Source organism: Camponotus vicinus, unplaced genomic scaffold (assembly GCF_025532165.1).
Source record: "Camponotus vicinus isolate PSW18456_S1 unplaced genomic scaffold, iyCamVici1.0 SCAF_11, whole genome shotgun sequence".
Classification (NCBI taxonomy): domain Eukaryota; kingdom Metazoa; phylum Arthropoda; class Insecta; order Hymenoptera; family Formicidae; genus Camponotus; species Camponotus vicinus.
This window is the reverse complement of record NW_028141947.1, coordinates 4,090,347-4,099,319: the sequence shown is the minus strand read 5'-3', so window position 1 is coordinate 4,099,319 and position 8,973 is coordinate 4,090,347. Positions and strand designations below refer to the sequence as shown.

Here is an 8,973-nt window from a genome sequence, read left to right as displayed (position 1 = left end):
GATACAAGTTGTGAATAAAGCATTTCAAAGTGAGAAAAACGATCACGTGAAACTTTTAAACGATCTTAACATCGTCGTGCAAGGAATTTCGAAAAAACTCGTGTTGCCAACGTGTAAAGTAGATCCTCTGCTGAGTTCCATCGAGGATTATCTCGATCCTAAGCCATATTTGGGACATTCATTTGAGAAAAAAATTGAGCAGCTTAGAAAGGACGGAAAAATTAATGTTCATGACGAGCAAGGAATCCGCGAACGATGCAAATCATTCTTACTCGGCCTTTTCAAGCAGCTTAAACAACGATTACCTGAGAATGTAGTTATTCTTAAAAAAATATCGCTGCTCTCAGTGGACAATATATTGAAGGTTAAAGAACCAATACAACCATTACTGGAATACATGGGCGCCTCAAGTAATATCGATGCTATTGAATTACAACTTTCAAAAATCAATTTGATTGATTGGCAGAACAAAACTGATACCATTACATTTTGGGATGAGGTGAATAAATACAAGGACGCATCTGGAAATAACCCATTTGCCGAATTGGCCACTTTTGCTTTGTCGATGCTTATTCTGCCATATTCAAACGCGTAAGTTGAGCGGATATTTAGTCAATTAAATCTTGTAAAAAATAAAGTACGAAATAAGATGTCGGTCGAAATGACAAATGCAATTTTAACGATTCGTTTCGGACTAAGAAGAAACAACAAATGCTGTCACAACTACGTTCTGCCGTTAGAAGTAATACGGAAAATTGGTTCCAAAGAAGCCTACACCAAACAAACAGCTGATGAGTCGTATTCGCAAGCAATTGACGGGAATGACGATGATATCATCGATTTTTATTTCGATTAACATAATTACTTTTAAAATGTTTATAAAAGACATATGCCACTAGATAATTTTGAGTTTATTTAGTTTATTTAATCTATTTGAGTTTATTTAGTTCGTTATAAACGTTGTTTAATTTATTTCAGAGATTATACAATCAATAATGTTGAGTTCTTTATTTTATCAGAAATGTGATAGTATATAAGACTGATTATACATAATAAAACAAATAATTTTAAGTTTATTTAAGTTTGTTTTCATTTATGTTTGAATTACGAGATTACGATTCTTCTGCGAGAGATTCTATACTGAGATGTAGGTGATTGAAATTTTTATAAATTAACAGATATTGCTAAAAATTTGAAATTTCAGTTTGAATGTAGGTTATTTAGATTGTGGTTTGGTTTAGGATTTAGTTTGGGATTTGGAATTTGAATTGAGATTTTAGGCGAGATTTTTGGTATGTGTAAATTTGGTTTATTTGTCGAAATTACATGTGCATAAAAATAAATCAATTATTAAACCACCAAATTAGATACCGATATCCGATATTTTTAATAATGTTCCATATTACCCACCCTTAAGAAATTTCTCATTAAAAATACTAAATTATTTTAAAATTATAAAATTTATCTCTAAAATATCAAATTACATTAAAATTATCAAATTTCCCGTTAAAAACACCAAACTTTTTTTTAAATCGTCAAATTCCCGCTAAAATTACCTTAAAATCACCAAATTTCCCGTTAACCACTAAACCGATAAATCTTACCGCCAAACATCTTCGAAAACCACCAAATCTAGCGGAAAAACCACCCAGTTGGCAACACTGGCCTCCGGGCCTCCTTGAGAAGCTGGCGGGCCTCTCTGGATGACTGCTGCGCTCGAATCTCGGCATGGTTGACGCGGCGCTCGTTCATTTTATCGCAGTACTCGAAAGCTTGTGTGCCAATAGTAATATTCATTAATTGCATCATTAAAAGGATGTTCATATAATCGTCGTTGAATGTACTAATGGCGACACCTGCGGCAATATCAACAGTTTTTTTTACCACAGAAAGTGGTTTTCGGAGCCATATTCCAAATGACGGACTCATTATTATTTCACGCTCTCATTATTATTTTGCGTAAACCCGCCTTCGCATCTTTTCAGAAGATCGTCCGAAGTGAGGTCCTAATAAATAGGATAAATTGCGTCCTGTACGTCCTCGGGAAGTGGGTCCTTGTGCTTGTAGTCCTTCAATGTTTCATTCGCCTTTGCTTTCTTCCACGAACACCATTCTTCGGAGCAGTTCTTGTGCTGCAGCGTCTTGTCCGTTGAAATTTTGTGGAGGTACGTAGCCCATATTGCTTTCTTCATCTCGTCCTTATTGTTTACGTTTCTCCTGATTGCGAGTCCATAATAAACAGCCAGTTCATTAATCAATTTGTTGATCAGTTTTCCTCTACCTCCTAAACCTTTGTGGTTCTTTTTCGCATTCCGCAAGCGAGTGCCCATTCGTTTCTGAACGTGGCAAATGCATTCCTTTTTTTCAATGTTTGTATCTCCGTAAGGCTTCGAAGCAACAACTCCGTTGTACATTTTACAATCGCCGTCTCCTACATATCTTGTATATTGTACAGAATATAATTCGTTCGACCTGGCAAACATTTCCGCAATTGCGTCTACTTCCATCTTACCGGATGATCCTTCATGATTGGCATTGCATGTTTCTTTGTGAGTTTCTTTTCATAATGCAGATTCAACGGACGAAGAAAGTTTTTCCAATGTTTTCTCACAAGCATGTTTTCTCACAAGCTTTGCAATACGCGGATTTTACCATAAAATCTGTAACTTTGCCGGAGTAGTAGCCAATCAGTGTCGAAACGCCAAAAAGCGACGAAAATCCCCGCTTCATTCGCGTCCCATCGCCCGAAACCGTTAATCCTGAACTATTTCCCACGTCAAGATTGTTTTGTTTTTCTTCAACAACAGCATTTTTCATGGATCTCTTGGAAACAGCTTCAACCGCGGTATAAACATTCATCATGATTTTATCGTACATAGAATGATAAACAGGCTTTGGCAAATCCATCAGTCCACAAAACTTTTCAATTCCAGTAAGACCGATTCCTAGTAATCTAAAAACAAAACTCAATCGCCTGTTTATTTCATAAGTATGATCGTTTATAAGGGAACTTGAATTGACACTTGTTGGTTCACACGAATCACAAACAATTAGTAACTTGAATCCAAGTCTTCGTATGCTCGTTTTCCGGAATTTTACGTCACCGCCACAATTTTTACATTTCACAACACTGCTAATAGTAGAAAATACAGTTACGAAATTCAAAATTCGGTAACCGAAAATTGCGTTCATTTCCACATCAACCGTTTGCCCGCTACTCAGCTTTTTCGCCGACGCACTCGTACTTGCAGTTTCCTGCTCCATTTCATATCTATTCTTCGGCCGATTCTTTTTGAAACTTTTTTGTCGATTTTTAGTTTCATGAGTTCCTTTTAAATCGATGTAAGGACGCTTTTTACTCGACATTGTCACGATAAAAAGTCGACTTTATGCGCACGGTACGTGAATTGTAACCTCGAAACAAATCAGTGTTATAAACATCAAGCAAAAATTGCCACCAGATAAACATCAAACTGTGATGGTAATACAATTTTCATATTGATCTCAAGCCATAAAGCATAAAAGAATTCATTCGAGCGACGAGAAACAGGCTCCGATCCCTTCCGCGGTAAATCTTTACCTTAACTTACTCACCTCCAATGACTTTGACCTTGACATATGTTGTCAAGGTCATTACCCTGAGTGACCTCCAAAAAGTTTTAGCCGTCGGTCATTGTTTATTACAAAGTTATAAACAAATAAAGTTTGACGAATTATATGGATACAATGGATACATCGCTTAGCATAGAAAATTACAAACCCATGAGAGGTCCATCAGAAATGTATGTGTACATATACACACACGCACACACACACACACGCGCGCGCGCGCGCGCGCGGGGGTGCAAGGAGGCCTTCGGCCCCCCCTCCCGCACCACCCCCCGTTGCTTTGCTACAATGGACAGATGTTGTAAATTGTAAACGTAAATTGTAAATTGTAAAACGAGGTCCACCTTGCCTACTGGCGGGGTGGTGCGGGAGGGGGGGCCGAAGGCCCCCTTGCACCTCCCGCGTGTGTGTGTGTGTGTGCGTCTTGTGTGTGTACACACACGTTTCTGATGGACCTCTCATGGGTTTGTAATTTTTTCATAAGCAACATGTTCACTATTTGACAACTTTGAATATACTGAATGTTTGATATACTGCGAAGCACTGTGTAATAACATGCTTATATATTTCTGATTTAGCTTACTTATTTCACTTGTGATAGAGATACTGTTGTTTTGATTTTTTTTTTATTTTGCCTAAATAATTTATTAAATTTGTTATTAAAAATAAAAAATAATTAAATAAACGTATATTTCTTATAAATACATTTCATTAAGTACGTAATATGTTCGAAAATTACGTGAAATTCATGAAACTATTTGTTTCTAACTTTTTAATAAATTGTGACCGACGGTTAAAACTTTTTGGAGGTCACTCAGGGTAGTGACCTTGACAACATATGTCAAGGTCAAAGTCATTAGAGGTGGGTAAGTTAAAGTAAAGATTTACCCCTTCCGCTTGCAGCTTTCTACCTGCGCGGACGCGCGACCCTTCAAAGTGCTGTAACTTTGTAAAAACTTTGTATCCTGAAAAATCCTTTTGGCCCAACATTTCAGACACTTCAAACATTAAAATAAAGCAAAAAAAAATTTTCCATTTTTTTGAACCTGTCAAGGTGGCGTACCCCCTTAAATAATAGAAATGAAAAACAATAGAAACTGGTAAACTGATAAACGATTACGAAGCAGCATCCGCTTTCTGATTTGGAAAATCTTTAAAAGTAATAAAATTATCTCTTAGGGGAATTTTCAATGTTTCCATTCCGGAGAGTACAAACGAAACGAAAAACTATATAAACAAGTAGAAACGATGCTTAATCGAAGCAGCATCTGCTTTCTGATTTGGAAAATCTTTAAAAGTAATAAAATTATCTCTTAGGGGAATTTTCAATGTTTCCATTCCGAAGAGTACAAACGATACGAAAAACTATATAAACAAGTAGAAACGATGCTTAATCGAATAACATTTTAAAAATTGTATCTTAAAATGGGGTGCTGGTGATTTTTCAATTCCTTATAACTTTCACACCTTTAAGATACAAACGAAACAAAAAGCAGTACAAACGAGTACAAACAATATTTAATCGAATGCTTATATTAAATTTCTATTTTGTAAATGTCGAATGCTAAGTTCACATACGTCCTCAGGCCGGAGCGCATTGTAAGCCACTAACGAGATCTGATGTGCGAAAAATCATATTTGCCATGCGCGAACCATTTTTCGATCGGCTAATTGCAAAGGTGATCGTGCATGCTTGTATGGCTTATTGCAACGTTTATCTTGTTATTGTTATATTGTTACGCGCGCGCCCGAGTCGTTACGGCCCTGCCGTTGTCCGGATCCCGTTGACAAGAAGAATGTTGATAAACAATGATAGTCAGCTGAGTCTGAGCCGAGCTGTCAAGCTAAACGGACGCGTTTTCTAACGAGCCTTTATTGTGTTATTAATCCGTTGTGTTAATCTGTTATGTGTGTGTTCTGTGTTCGTATTAAAGTTCCTTGTTATCCTTAAAAGTGTTAATTAATTTAACGCGATCCGCGAGTGCCGGTAGTCCGCTTCGATAAATCTCGAAGTCCCTCGCCCCGGGCGTAACATTTTGGGGGCTCGTTCGGGATAGAGAGAGCGAAAGTGATGGCAACGATAACTGCGAAAAGGAGAAGGCGAAAACTATCGGAATCGCCATCGGAATCGAGAGCGATGGAATCGGCAGCGACGGAGTCGACAGCTCTAAAGACTATGTTGCTTGAGATGCGGCGAATGCGCGAGGAAATCACTGCAATGCTTCGCCGGCACAACGAGGAGTTGCAGCTTCTGCGAGGGAGCCGGTCTCAGCCTTCACACAGCTAAGTCGCTCCAATATTAAAAAGAAATGCAGCTAAATCGCACACAGTCAGATCCGCACGCGTAATTTGTTTTAAAAAAACATTAAAAATGTTTCCTTTAAAAAAATTTCTTTAAAAGAATGAGCTAACGTGTTTGGAATTAAAGCGGGCTCGGATGTATCTTGAACAGGGGATAATTCTTTCATTAGAATGCCTGGATGGCAATATTCGTGACTTTCGATGTTTGTTTTAATGATGGTTGTATTGGTTCCAATTGTTTCTTTGAGTGAATTGTTATTGGTAGAGATATCCTCGAAGTATTGTGGGAGGGACAACCAAATTATTTTGATTAGGGAATGGTTCTACATCCGAGGCTCGAGGGGAGAAAGTTATGGATGGAAAAGTTTAGTACTTGTTACTCGCTTTATTGTTTTTGTTGTAAAGGAAAGAAATTTTGGAGACGTGTCGGAGTGGTCTACTGTGATAAACATTTGAAGAGGAGATCTTAATAGAAGATTGCCTCGCCCACGGTTTTTGAACCGTGGTTTTCCCGTGGGTCGGAGGGCGAATGCCGAGGCAGGGACTTGGGGAGTCCTTTAGAACGATGGATTCACGGTGAATACCCCCCTCTTGTCCGAAGAAAGGCAACGGGAAGATAAGGACAGAAGAATAGACTTGCGCCGAACACAAAGAAGAAGACTAAAAGAATGGGAGGCTGCCTTGGAGTCGGCTCTTGAGGGATTGGCCAACTCTCTGGAAGGAGTCGAATGGGAGTCTGCCCAGTGGATTGGGGCCTGGTCGGAGCGATGCTCGGTAACCTGTAGCAGCAGCTCAGGGAGAGCAGGATATCGTTTGGGGTCCCTGGAAGTCCGCGAGGATTAGTCATGAAGCCCCTTGCTGATTGTCGGGACGACAATCTTGAAGAGGAGGGGCAGTGTTATGCGCGCGCCCGAGTCGTTACGGCCCTGCCGTTGTCCGGATCCCGTTGACAAGAAGAATGTTGATAAACAACGATACTCAGCTGAGTCTGAGCCGAGTTGTTAAGTTAAACGCGTTTTCTTACGAGCCTTTATTGTGTTATTAATCCGTTGTGTTAATCTGTTATGTGTGTGTTCTGTGTTCGTATTAAAGTTCCTTGTTATCCTTAAAAGTGTTAATTTATTTAACGTGATCCGCGAGTGCCGGTAGTCCGCTAATTCGCGCTTCGATAAATCTCAAAGTCCCTCGCCCCGGGCGTAACAATACGTTTATATGTACATATGTACATACATAACAATATGTTTATATGTACATATGTTTTCTTCTATAAAAAAACTGGATTTGAGAAGCAGTTAACATTTCTCTTGTCAAATAGAAAAATCTCAAATTTTCCAAACGAAATCTTCTTGATTTTTAAATTATTTTATTAATTCTTTAAAGGAAAATAAATTTAGCAAATAATTTGAATTTAAATAATTTGCACGCATAATACTATTTAATCGTTTCGAACAAAAAATATATAACAAAAAATAGGAAGAATAATAATAAAATAGTCGGTTAAAATGTAGGAAATATAATTTCCTGTTAGAAAATTATTTATGTTACAGGAATACTATTTATATATTACTGTTACAAAAAATTATAACTTTTACATTTCAACAGTTTTGATTTACTTTCTATGTGTATTGCATCACAATTCATTATTCTTTGGATATTTGGACATGCAAAAATTCTGAGCTAGTGTTGTGGCTGTGCACTTAAAGCGCTTTTTAAACTCTCTTTTATTGCAACATTTCCAGTAATTTCACATTTGCAAGGATAACTTCCTATTTTTACGTTGCGCGATTCTCTCTTATTATATTCTTTATACAGCGTCTTTTTCTTTGCGACATCTGATTTTTTGTCAACATTTATAAGTACATAATTTTAGATTTTGTAGAGTTTCATAGTATAGTCGCAGATAGCACTCGCGGGATTAGATAGATAGATTTATTTATTTCTTGCCTTTCGGTATTGAAAAGGATTTTACATAAAATATACGAGTGGCCTTCACTTGGACACAGTACAATTGAACACAATGCAAATGGACACGATGCAAATAGACACGAAACTTTGCACATGGTTCAATTGGACACAGTGCATTTGAACACAATAATTTTGGACGCAGAAGAAAATTCATTTGGACACTATTCAGTTGAACACATAAAAATGCACACCGTTCAGTTGCACACCGCTCAGTTGCACACCGCTAGGTTGCACACTTTTCAGTTGCGCACCGTTCAGTTACACATCGTTCAGTTGCACACCGCTCAGTTGCACACCGTTAAGTTGCACACTGTTTGCTTGGATATGTTACAAAGGCGAACGGTTTACTTGAAAAAATTAGAAATGTGATTTTATTAATGTGATTAGATTTTTGCTGCATATTTAATTTTTTAGAATTTTATTGCATAAATCTTCGCCTTACTAAATACTTGATGAGTCTACATTATACTAAAAATGATAGATACTGAAAAGATTAGCGAGGCCCTTACGTAAGGTAGAGTGTATTATGAATCGCTAATGAAAGCGTCCTACCTTGCGTAAAGGTTTTGTTAATCTTTTCGGTATTTTTAGTATATATTTGCTTTTATAATAGATTTTTAGTATATATTTTTAGTATATATTTGCTTTTATAATAGATGTTAGCTTTATGAAAGATGGGGGAGGGGCTCTGCCCTGTACCCCCTATCCGCCAGCACTCATACTACAAACATATAAATATTTACAATCATGAAACGCAATAAAATAGCTGATTACATTTTTTCAACTGAGCGCTGTGCAACTGAGCGGTGTGCAACTGAACGGTGTCCAAATAAATTTTCTTTTGTATTCAAAAGGCACTGTGTCCAAAATGATTGTGTCCAAATGCACTGTGTCCAATTGTACTGTGTCCAAGTGAAGGCCACTCTAAGGGGCACCCATGTGCTCCAAAGATTTGATGATCAGCCGAGGCAGTACACCCGTACTGCTTGGCCTGCAGCGGAGGCTGGCGATCAGGATCACACGGGGGTATAGGACCACCTCCTACGAGGCGGCCCTAGCGGTGTGTGTCGGGGTCCATTCCATGGGACCTGCTGGCGG

At 38.0% G+C, this 8,973-nt stretch overlaps 1 pseudogene; it reads right to left on the bottom strand.

Moving 5' to 3' along the window:
- Positions 1 to 2,006: 2,006 nt before the first annotated feature.
- LOC145961796 (uncharacterized) lies at positions 2,007 to 3,366 on the bottom strand (annotated as a pseudogene).
- Between the last annotated feature and the right edge of the window lie 5,607 nt (positions 3,367 to 8,973).